The sequence below is a fragment of the Hesperophylax consimilis genome, chromosome 27, assembly GCF_061612785.1.
Source record: "Hesperophylax consimilis isolate HC1 chromosome 27, BYU_Hcon_1.0, whole genome shotgun sequence".
Taxonomy (NCBI): domain Eukaryota; kingdom Metazoa; phylum Arthropoda; class Insecta; order Trichoptera; family Limnephilidae; genus Hesperophylax; species Hesperophylax consimilis.
In genome coordinates, this window is record NC_142862.1 from 6,827,180 (window position 1) to 6,840,601 (window position 13,422).

The 13,422-nt window shown below is 32.2% G+C and overlaps 1 protein-coding gene across 4 annotated transcripts in view; it reads right to left on the reverse strand.

The window, feature by feature from the left end:
• The window catches only part of ATP7 (copper-transporting ATPase 1), a 91,060-nt gene that overhangs the window by 34,574 nt on the left and 43,064 nt on the right, over positions 1–13,422 (reverse strand). The window contains exon 1 of one of the 4 annotated variants that reach the window (XM_089648458.1): positions 3,505–3,556. The exons of the other annotated variants lie outside the window; for them this stretch is intronic. The gene's annotated coding sequence lies outside the window, so the exon portion shown is untranslated. Of the gene's footprint in view, positions 1–3,504; positions 3,557–13,422 lie in introns of those variants that run through there. 4 annotated transcript variants of the gene reach the window in all.

Below are 13,422 nucleotides of genomic sequence, written 5' to 3' on the forward strand. Positions count from 1 at the left end.
AAGAAGAGGAAATAAAAACGCTTTATCAATTCTTTTATTCCTGCCCATTTTAAATTCCAATATTGGCTTATTAGTTAAATTGACCTGTATACCGGTCGATTTAACTCCAACCTCCTTCCGACGCTCAGAGCTTTCCGAAATTCTAAAAAATCAGTACCCCCTGATTTTCCGGTAGCACCGGGACAGGAGCGCTCCTGGTTGGGTTGGTACAATCGTATCGTATCGTATCGTAATGTTTAAAATTGGTTGAGATGGTTGGTTTGTACGCTTTTGTATAATAATGAATACAGAACTACGGAGTTCATCACGTGATGGTATATTCCAGATTATTTAATTGCTTCGAAACAAATCGTATAAAACAATGATTCATACTGTGAAATGACGTAACAATATGTATTGAAATAATTAACAAGGAATGCACGCCACGGGTATGAAAACAATGTACAATAGCACGGACACGGCACGATCAAGTGAAACAAACAATTAATTAATGAGAACGGTCGGGTCTCGCGACAAACGTCGGCATAATATTATTAATTAGAAGATTTTTTTACACAGGACGCCCTGGGGAAAATAATTATTTTCATGGACTATGTCATCTTTGAAGATGCTTTGTGGCGGGTCTTTTTAGGGAAAGGAAGGAGAGGAATTTCTAGAAAGGAAAAACGTATGAGGGGTGAGTGAAATTATGGATCAGTGTGTCCAAGAGTGCCTCCCGCTACGGCCGGCGGGTGGTGACGGGTGAGACATGGAGACAAGAGAGAGGTGTGTCAGAAGTAGCGGTTTGTGCTATTTTATCTTCTCTGTATATATTATTTCATATTATAATATAGCCTACGTATTTATACCGAATATTGATGCTAAGTGTAAAAGAAAATGGGTAGAATTTTTTTTATTTATTGACGAGAAATTTGTGTCTATGTTTGAAAGTAAATAGGTTATTTATCCACTGGATTGCTTTTGGTAATATAAATGCGCCAATTTAAATGCCTCCGATTGCTTTATTGAAAAAAATTGCAAATTATCTCTTGATCTCACATCCTACAAAAATGAAACAAACGGTAAAATACAGGTTAACTCATTGGCTATATAGCACTATAACAAGTTTGTATGACTCCATGTAAAAATTCTATGTTATGTTTTTTTTAATGTTGGCGAAAAATTAAAAAAATTATCGTCTGGATATCTCGAGCAATCGAGGCAAAATTATTTATTTCGCGTGGTCGCTCCAGTAGAGGTTATTGTTATTTAAATTTACACCCATCAAAATGCTTTTTTAATCATTTTTTATTATTTTATTTTAAATTTCTATATATTTTCATAGTAGATATAAAAGTAATTTTGCTATAACTCGCAAATAATTGCCAAAGTTGCCTACAAAAATTTGAAAAATTAAATTCTTTAATGGCATATATTTTATAATTTCAAACCCGAATAAATAAAAAAGCAAGCGCACTTGAAGTGAAATGGCACTAAACTGCGCTATATAAATGCTATGTTATTCAGTTTGGTTGGGTATTTTGGCCCCAAATCCTAATAAGGCCGCGTAGCCGTTCCTCACTAAAAAAAATAGACCTGAACATTATTTTGTGATCGGTAACTCAATCAAAACTACAAATAATTTATCTGTAAATTCTATAAGGGGTAGTTAGGAAATGTGTGAGTTTCTAGTAACGAAAATGCTTGCACTGTAAATCTTTTAAATGTATGAAATAACGTAATATCTGTAAAAGGTGCATTTTGAAAACCAGTGAAGGCATTTTCGAACGATTGATCTTAAATTCGAGTACGTTATTTCATATGGTGACCGGATAAATCATCAAAATGATAATTGATCACATCTTTAAAAAGTCATGGAAAGTGATGAAACAAAAACTTTATTAACTGGGTTTAGTAGGTTAGGTTAGGTTAAAAAAAATAATTTGTCATCGTTTTTAATGCCTTTGTATCGCTTTTTAAAAGTGTGTTGAATAGTCACTGTGTTGAGTTAGCATGGAACCCTTTCATATAGACGGCGTACGGAAACTAGTGGTATAAGCGGGAAACTAGTGAATCTACTTCAATTAGTATAGATAATACAAACAAACAAAAAAAATCGGTATTTCGATTTTTTTAAACTTTTCACTTTATTGGGAAACTAAATTTTAAACATTTTAAAAGAAAATAAAAAGCTGATAGTGACTTTGTTTTTAATTTAGCTAAAAAATTTCAATTTCGGACTCGATCTACTCGAAAACGGATACAATGTAGAACTTAAAAACTTACAGACTTAGACCTTTTTCACTGCAAACATTACACGTTTTTCTAACTACCCGTATAGAATTTACAGATAAATCATATCACAACAGACGACAAAGTGTGTATTTTTGAGTGCTGACCGTTTACCTGTAAAATAATCATTCATTTCCCCGGTGACCGGGTATGTCATCGAAATGACAATTCAACACACCTACAAAAAGTGATATAAAGTCATGAAAAGTGATGAAACAAAAACTAGGTTACATAGGTAAGTATTAAACCTATTTTTTGTTTCATCACTTTTAATAACTCTATATCACTTTTTAAATGTGTGTTGAATTTTCATTTAGATGAAATATCATGGATCCATTTCCCCATATGTATAATACGCACGTAGGCACAAGTAAATGCATCGATTACCGATTGTTGCTAAATAATGATTAAATTACAGTAAAATGCGCGAAACTGGCAATAACGGGCTTTGATCAAAATAATTTAAAAAAATCAATTTATTTTTGCTTCCTGTATTCTAATTCCTTTTATAAACATCACGCAAAACTATGACAAAAGTATTATAGCACTGTGTTAGAACTATGTCCAAATTCAACAGACTCTAGTTAGTCAAGATATATAACCAACGGAAGGTCGAATTTTACATCCATTATACTGTAATATCAATAGATTACGTAGAACCTTGGCGAAATTATATTACAAATATTGTAAAACTAGGCGAATTTCCACGTAAAACTATGGCAAACGAACTAACGAAATACGGCAAAACTATCGTCGAATTCAATAAACTTTCTGGCATTACCGGTTTTGATTAAAAAAAACAACAAACAGAAAATTGATGGATACCTATATGAATTTGTAATCCCGGTGTTCTGTACAAATTAATTAATAATAGGCCAAGGGTACTCTGTAAAACTACGCTAAAACTAGGGTCGAGCTCTACAGAATCGAGGGTTTGATAGAAATAACATAAATGTGATTTTTTATTCATTTTTCCTACTTTAATTGCTTAAAACTGTTAGTCAAATTCTATTCAGTTTATTAAGGCACCACTGATATTGCAAAAAGCAACAGAAACACGCATTTCTACTTCATTAAAACTATGGTCAAACTTTTCCAGACTATGGTAAAACGATGGTCAAAAATTAACACATCTTTGATAAAAACATGACTTTTCCTATATAGAGCATTGCAAAAGTATTTTAAATTGTAAAACTACTGTAAACGATGGTAAAAACTGAATATTGAACACACTCTCACTGGAACTTAGCACCACCGACTTGTAGAAATCATAACAACACTAAAGACGTGGGTTTATTTCCCATTCTCCTCTGCCATTGGCCGTAGCCTACCAGTACAAAAGTAGTGCCTTGCTCGAGCATTGCACGCGGCCAGCAAGCAAGAATAATCCGTGTGACAGTCCAGTCATCGCCATCGAGTGCGGTGCGCAAATTTACAAGGTGGTCGCAAAATGACTAACGATTACTGAAACTTCAAATATTTAACATTATAAATGACACTAGCTGGCGTATACCCGGCGTTGATCGACTTTCTATAAATATAATAAGCATTTATTAATTATATATTCCTTCCGAAAGAAATTCTCTAAGTGAAACTATTAAAATCCGTTGCGTAGTTTAGAAGAACTAAGCACACAAACAGACAGACGTGGATAGCGACTTTGTTTCATACTATTTAGAGATACAACATCTCATTGAGACAGCCTAACACTATGGCATTCCGTAGAGAAAAAATAAAAGAAAGTAGTTAAATAGAATACGTATTGTGTAGTGTAGAACCACAAATAAGAATTGAAACGTTGCTTGAAATGGCTTTAGACGTGTTTGGTGATCTGAATTGCCGGGTACTTCCTCTTTTTCATCTCCTTCCCCTCCCTTTTACCTTTTGCCTCACAACGTACCTCAATTAGTAATTCCATATTTATTCGAATTAAAAAATATATATTCATTATGTAAAAGCCCAGCTAGGCGTCAAATCAAATAAATAAATATTGATTACCTAAGCAGTGTATTCGGAGTTAGAAGGTTGTTTATAAACGAAAAATAAATGTGCCACTATTTTTTAAGAGAAGTTAAAAATTATTATAATCACACTATATTAAGAGGAAGCTAAAAGTCAAAATGTGTATATTCTTGATCTACCTTATCTTGTAGGTAATAGGCATTAAAATCGCTTAACAAACGGAGTCTAGAAACGTTCGATTTCAAGCACAAAACTGGTTTTTATTTATTTTGTAAATAATTTTATAAGAAAGCATTTTCGAACTATAGCTATAATACTGTTATTTCCTTTACGCGTTCATACATTTCTGTTAAAAAAAAATATTTTTTAGTGGTTTACATTTATATTTTTTATTGAGTAATTTTTTTATTTTTATTTGTATTCTACTCAAGCAAAACGACAGGAAACCCTTCAATTTATCTAAAGCATATTTTTTGGTATTCATAATGTTCACCAATTCGTTATAAAGATTAATCAAAATAGTGATTTGGCATTAAGCTTCGCCACCCGAAAGGTACAGATATTCAAAATCCGTAGAAAATTATTTAGGTTAAATGTCAAAAATTGATTTTAAATCGGTAAGTTAGCAACTTTTGAAACACCCAGTGTTGCATAATTTTGCGATAACTTCCGTAACGGTTTTGTGCGCAAAGTTCGGCGTTTTTAGCTGCACTGGTAAGAAGAATCAGTCGTGGGACACCGAAATGAGGGCTTTGTGGTTCATTAAACTCGTTTGGACAAATACAAAGAGAGAAAAGTCAATTAGTTCATTAAATATAAGAATTACGAATGAGTTTGCGAGTCTTTTTAAGATGTCGACATCAAATGTTAAATGCATATTAGCAGATTGATCTAAAAAAATAATGTTTCATTAATGAATTTGGACACCTTAAATAATAAATAACCTGTCATTTATTTAGTCTAAAGTCAAAAAATGGTTTGGAAAACTTAATAAGTAATTTAAAACACACACCTTCAATTACAAATTCACAGTTAGGAAGGTGATCGAATCACCAAACGGAGCTATCTAAAGTTGACTATTAATTACTATCGTTATAATTAGTATTATTGGCCAAAAAATATCGATGGCACAGTATTAAACGGGAACAAGTCCGAAAAACTATAAATTACGATATAGGTTATCAAATTCAAATTCAAATTCAAAAAAATATTTATTGCACAAAAATACAGAGTACAAAGGGTATAGCTTATAGGTTAAATCGTATTTCTTCCAGCTAACCCAACAAATACAAATTATATTACATAACCCAACAATGACATGTTAACAAATGTATGTAAATAAAGAATAAAAAACATTGGTATTTAATTTATGTAAGGTATTCATTTAAGGTGTAGTGACATTTGTTGAGAAGTTTTTAGTGATGATTTAAATTTAAGTATGTCGGTTATTTGTTTGATGCTACGTGGAAGGTTGTTATATACTTTAATGACCATGTAGTGTGGTCCTTTTTGAAATATAGTTTTGTTTGCTTTTGGGATTAATAAGTTTTCTGTGAACCTTGTAGCGTGTTTATGTGTTGAGTTTTTTTGTGGGAACTTTTCTGGAGATGATCTTACTAACAGGCATAACTCCATTATATATATATGTCCGTCACTGTCAGAAATTTGAGATTTTTAAAAATTGATTGAAATCAAAAGATTCGCCAAAAGGAGCTCTTCCCATTTTAAACAGCAACAAAATCAATTAAAATGTTTGTCTCCTTAGTAGTCGAAAAACCTATTAAATATGAACATATTTAGATGTACATTACGGTACGTATTATATGTTGGGGTGACACATTATGCTATAATCTTCCTCAGAAGAGGAGGGTCATCAATTGGGGGACTGCCGCGGAATATCATTTATTTTTATGGGATCTGTCACTTGGACAGATAACATTCGCATAATTACGGCGCTTTGTAAATTGTTCTGACCCATTCGCCTGCAGTAGGTAGGAGAGGGGGTCGCATAATTTTCAAATATAGCCTGGCTAGCAGATCATGACGCATATCGTCGCCGCACTCACACATATAACACATCCATCTTTTTAGGTGTGACAGGTCTGTATGGGATTGTATGGCGAGCAATATATAGTTATATAAAACTCTTTGAACTTATAGCGTAATCTGTCACCCCCTTCCAACTGACTGATTTCGTCCGTGCACTTATTTTAAAATGTAGAAATTTCAATGAAAACTGTTGAAATTTCACATTTTCCATACATATTTAGACATGCGCAAAAACAAAACAATGATTATCTCAAAAAAAAGATTCGGACTTGTTGCAATTTAATACTAGGTCATCAATGTATTTTTTTCGAACCATATTTTGGAATGACGGATTTTTTCACAGAATTTGAACAATTCATCAATTTTCAAAGTTAAAATGAAAGTTCTATTAAAGATCTGTTATTACGTCATTATGGAACAGTTCTTTCACAGAACTGAAATAATAACACAACTTAAAATTAACTTAGAAATTTGATGAATTGTTCAAATTTTGTGAAATAACTGGCATTTTCAACATCAGTAAAATTTGATCGACGATAGCGCCATTATGAATTTTCGACATTCGAACGGGGACCGTTTAACGCCAATCCTCGCTTCGTTTCAGCGTTTGATCAAACTGTAATCAGCCGACTCGTTCAAATAGATTTGTTTACTATTATAATGATAACCACTGAAGATATAGAGCGATAGAAGTGAATATTAATTTATAATAAAAGTGAATATTAAGATAATTTTTTTCTTAGCTTTACTGAAATTGACTGAAACATTATTTTCTGATACCGAAATCCTCTCACATACATATATACAAGGTGGCGCCAAAGTCTCACTCGATTTCCTAATTATTTAATTAAATTTAAATAATTATTACAGCGCAAAGTTTTTCAAAATAAGGTGCAAACAGTAATTTACCTTTTATTTTTAACGTCAAGTGTGCAAAATTTCATCAAGTATCTAATTTCTGTTTGTACAGGGGTCGTTTTTTAAAGTAACATGTATACAGTCACCTTCCTTTTTTTTGAAGGTCGAGGATGAAAAATTTCATCAATCTTGGAACAAATAAATAGATTTGTATAAACATAAAATTCACACGCCCGCCCGCTCGCCACACTCTCCTCTCTCCTTTTTATATAGATAGAGACGGATCTAGTGATGCGATGCGTAGGGAAATTTCCATAGATCTAGGGGAGAAAAATATTTTTAGGGAAAAGGAAAAATGCACAAAAATCTAGGGAAAAAATGACAAATTTTTGAAATTAGGGCAAATTTTGTAAATTCTGGGGAAATTTTGACATATTCTGTGAAAATTTTGAAATATTTTTGCGATAAATTTTAACCTATGAACCCATGAAAATATTGAACGGAATTATTTGCAAAAATGAGAGCGTCTGAACCAAAAGGTCTTATGTAAATTGGCGGATGTTTTCTTTCAAACTTGTATAGATCACACTTATAGGAATTGACTGTTCTGTGAATCCTCATATTATGAAGAACCTATGACATTTTCACAATATTACGAGAAAAGTGGGTCAGCTTTATACCTACCCAGACCCCAGTAGGTCGTGGGAATGTCAAAGTTATGGGTGGTATTTTCCTCCCCATAAAAGGAATGCCAAGAGTTCTCGTAGAAACGAGAATGGAATTTATTCATTAAATTCATCTACCGACGGCTGTTAGCTGTAAAAAAGGAAAACCATAGGATTTTAATTTAGCAGTACGGTATTTTTATTTTATCAAGTAGGTACCAGAACAGATCTACATTTTGCGCAGGTGGACAAAGGAGAAACTAACATCACGAATTGTAAAGTCATTCATTATTTCTATCACAAAATCTATTCCAGCGATATATTAGTACGGCATATATACGTACCTATAGGTCGGTCGTAGAATAAAAACACATTTTTTTCCGATTTTTAATTTTAAATGACATTAGTATCATAGCAACATCATTTTATTATTAACTAGCTAACGTGTACCCGTGTAACGTGGGGTTGTGAATGATTCGGAGTAAAGTTTTGAGGTTGTGAATAATTCTAGGATAAACATCGACTTTTCTCTACTTTCTTTAAGTATAATATACATATAAGCCTTCCGGAAGAAACTCTCTAAATGATAGTGAACACCCTATAAAAATTCGTTGCGTAGTTTAGAAGAACTAAGCGCACAGAAAGACGCGGATAGCGACTTTATTTTATACTATTTACTAGCTGACGTGTACCCGGCATTGTTGGGGGTTATCCTTAGGAGAATGACATATACCATCAAGGACTTTCTATAGGTCTTTTTAAGATACACAATTACGTAATACATTATTTTGATGTATCTCATAAGGTTTAGCAATGTAAGCGCCCGATAATATTTTTTTACGACTTGATTACAAAACATCGACTTTTCTCTACTTTATATAAATGTAATATGAATGTATTGTATATATATTATAAACCTTCCGGAAGAAATTCTCTAAATGATAGTGAAAACCCTATCAAAATTCGTGGCGCAGTTTAGAAGAACTAAGCGCACAAACAGACATACGAGGATGGCGACTTTGTTTTATACTATTTAGAGATTAGGGATTTTGTACTACTAAAAATCACGGGAAATTGTAATTACAATTTTTAAAATGACACTTACATTCAAAGTAAATCCTAGTTGTATCTAGAATTCATTAGAGCTTCAGACATACAACCGAAATATAGTATTTTTAACAAGTTTTCATTTTAATGTTATTCTTTTTTCAAACCCTTTAAGTTTAATTCATCAGGCTAAGTGGTAGAGGTGTAAGGCTCACGTCTAGCAATCTGGAAGTCGCGGCTTCTAAATCCGGCGTGCGCAAGTAAATTGTATTTGATTAATTAGTGTTGTTTCACAATTAATTTATTTTAAATAAGATATATGGTTGCTGCAAGTTCCAGAGTGGAATATACTCTCAATACGAGTAAGGTGAAAAAGCATAATTCAGAATTGAAATGTTGCTTGAAATGGGTTTAGCCATGTTTGGTGATCATATATTATGAACAGCCAGGTACTTCCCCACCTACTTCCCCTCCCAAAGACCTTCAGCCTAATGACACCTCAAATTGGGGATACCATAGTCTCACTGGCTCCAGACGGTTAGGAGTAGCTAGAATTCTTGTGAAGTATTCACATTTAAAAAATGATAATAACTGTTTTACAATGAAACAAGGATCTACTAACAGTGACTAGAAATAATAAAATTATGGAAAAATTAGAGAATGGAGCGCACGTGCAGTACAAATTGTTCTACGTCGTGACAGACCGCCTTACACGTCATAATACGTGGTATTTAGTTTTATTTTTGATATCTTTTCAGCCTTTATGGACCGCACGCCACTACAGGAACGTGTCTCCGGGTTTTCTTACAAACTATCTTATTAAATAACCGACACAGACCAAATATTTAAAAGCTGTGACATACTTGATATACGCCAATTATATGTTAAAACTCTACTAAACTACATTTTCGACCAAAAAAACAATCCCCAACAAACACAAAATATCACTAATAGACCGGTCAGAAAAGCGTATAAAAAAAACATAAAAACTCCGACGGTAAACACTACCTTTGGACAACGACACCATAAATACCACGCAATCAAAGCATTCAACAGTCTTCCACTTGAAACAAAAATTGAGGAAAATAAAAATAAATTCAAATACAAAATAAAAAAATGGATTAAAGAACAAAAAAGACAATATTTCAAAAAAACTATAACATAAGAGAATAAAACATATACACGCAACACAAAAAATGTATAAGGCAAGCGGCACGCACAAGCACATAGATCATTGTAAATGCCGATTTCCATTCTCTTCTAATGTTTTTATTTTGGTGTGAGAATTTGGATTTTGATTTCTAATCTTTATTTTTGATGTAAATTTATCTTTATTTTAATGTTGTTTTTTGTTTAAATGTATAAACTCGTATATTTTTAAAATGGGGGCCTCAACACGGGTGAACAACCCAGTGAGGCCAACATTGCTGAATTGAAATGTAAAGTACTGTAGAGTAATGTATCAATAAATAAATAAAATAAAACTTCGGCTCAACAAAACACGTTGAACTATATATAACGTGATATATTGACAATGTACGGAGAAAACTTGGTGACATAAAATATTGTTAATTTATCAAATATTTGGTTAAATTATTCGTATTCCTATTAAAACCAGGACTGAAGGCCATAACGAATAAATGGACAGGTTTAATAACAAGCTATCACTAAAACACGAATGTCGGAACACGTGTTCATATAAATTATAATATTGTAGCATTTCGTCATTATATTTATCAGAATAAGCGCAGCAGCATGAAAACGTATCCCGATATATTCTGTACTAATATTTTACTAGGAAATGGCTCGCCATCACGTTTTTAACAGGATTTTTAATAAATCAGGAATAATTTTTTTTTTCATGTGGGCTCTGATAGGCCGTTGGAATAATACGGATCCCGACACTTATGGGTTTTTTTATTATTTATGCTGGGGGGTTACCTTAGGAGATAGACATATACCACCAAGGACTTTTCTGTAGGCCTTTTTAAGATATAAAATTTCGTAGTACATTATTTTAATGTATCTCATAAGGTTTAGCCAGCGTTAACAATGTAAGCGACCGATAATATTTTTTTTACATAATTACAATTTTTTTCTCTACTTTCTATAAATATAATATACATGTATTATACACAAAAACCTTCCGAAAGGAATTCTCTAAATGATGGTGAAAACCTTATCACAATCCGTCGCGTAGTTTAGAAGAACTAAGCGCACAAAGATTCGGATAGCGACTTTATTTTATAAGATTAGAGAGATGCCCTCGGTCTCTACGATACTCGACAGCTAAATGCCATCTATGGGTAACCTGATTACTAATCTAGTGCCATCTATGGGTGAGCTCTTACACTAATATCAAGGATATTACAACTAACATGCTAAACAATAATCATAATTCAATTACATAAAATGATAACACGGACTTGATATAGGTGCATGACACATATAATATTTTTTGTAGGTAATAAAATCGTTTGCCAAATAAGCGTCTTAGTAATGCTCCATTATACTAATAATTATTTATTTTATAACGATCTCCGTGGTGAATGTGTTAGAGCGTTGACTTATGGTCCGAAGGTTGCGGGTAAAAGTTGGTAGTTATTGCAATATAAATATAAGGAAACTAATTAATTTCACAAGAAATAAGAACATTAATATTGCACGTGTTCTAATTGGCAACGTATGGTCAACATTTATTTATTTATTGAAACATTATCAGAATTTTTTTTATAAAGTATTATTTGGTAATGTTAGCCTCAATGGTGCTTTACCAAAACCTCCTAGGTCACAAGGCCGGGACACTGAATCAAATCAGCCTCCTAACTTGTATGAGAACCTCCTAAAAATGTATTTTTATTTATTTTTTTAAATTAACTAAAACATTTTAAGATGTTTTAATAAATAAGAATAAATTGAAGAAAATAAATTACAACGACAATTTTTGTAAAATCCCATACGAGTTAGGAGGCTGCTTTGAAAGAGTGTCACGGCCTTGTGATCTAGGAGGCCCACGTTTTACAATCTTATTTGAAATTTTGTGTTTGTAAATGAAATGGATTGAAATGTATTGATATATGTTAAATTAAACGAATTTAAATGACACATTAAGAAATAAATATGATAAAATAAATAAAGTAAATTTATAAAAATAAAATAATTAATGCAGTAATAAAAACCAAGCAATATGTATATAATTAATATGTATTAATTATACCGGTTGTGTATAATATGTGTACTATGTAGGTATATTGTATTTGTTCTTTTAAGATAATTTTTTTGTAATAAATTATTTTTTGGTCTTTAATCCATATCTTAAGTTAGTTTGTGATTTTTTGTTTATTTTCCTAATTTTTTGAGTCGAGTGTAATATTGTTGAATGCTTTTATTGCCTGGTATTTGTGGTGTCTGTCCAAAGCTTGTAGTTACCGTCAGAATTCTTATGTAATTTTTGTACGCTTGTCTAACTAGTATGTCAATGATAGTTTGTGTTTGTTTGATAATTTGATTTTGTGGTCAAAATTGTAGTTCAGTAGTGTTTTTATTTTTATCAAATTTTTAATATCAGAAATATTGAATTAATATTCTACTAATTATTGAATGCTATTACGCCATTTTTCAGCAGTGATAGGATGGAATTCCACATAAATCTGCCTCGAACCTCGGAAGATATTAGTATAATTACCTACTAGAAAACACTCATTCACGCGAAACTGTTTCAGCAAGCAAACTCCTCATTCCAATTCTCACATAAAACTAACTAAACACAACATTCATATCTACTTCATAAGAACATATTTTCGGACGCATATATTTTCTACTTTTCCTCAGCCAATTTACCAAATGCGCATTAGAAAAATTAAAATTAGAAGGTTAACTATTAACCCCGCTGTTCGTTACAGAACGGTTTTTTTTTTAATTTTCATTATCACAGGTAATGTTTTTCGTTTATCATTGTGTTTACTTTATTAATGATGATTTATGTTTCCATTAATTGTATTTATTTATTTACATTATACAGTTATCACAAATCACTTTACATAGTTACATAATATTGCGCCATGATCACCAAAAGAAAGTAAAATTTATCGCAAAATCGGGCTAAACAGCGTTTCCTCCATGTATTCCCAAAGCAGCGCAAATTTACCGATGTTCGTATTGTAATGTGGATGGTATTTCAATAAAACAAACATTTAGATTGACATTTAGGAAATATTAATACGAATTAGGAGGATGTATACATATTGTTATAAGCGAGTAAATAAAATAAAACTCATTTTTTTGCCGTTCGTTACGGAAAAACTGTGTCAAAAACTCAAATCAGTTGTTTTTACTAAAAAATCGTAAAAGACACAAAATTAATTTACCGTAATTCTAGAGTTCCTTACGATGCTTGGCCAAAACTAAATTTTAAACCACTGCAATATACGATAAAGCGTATATTGCTCAATTTGGGAGGAGGGCACCGCCGCCTCGGGAATTATTTATTGAATAACAAACACCCCTGTCCTATGTGTTTTGCTACATTTGGTGACTTAGTAGGGGTGCCCGGGTTCACGGGGCGAGGTTT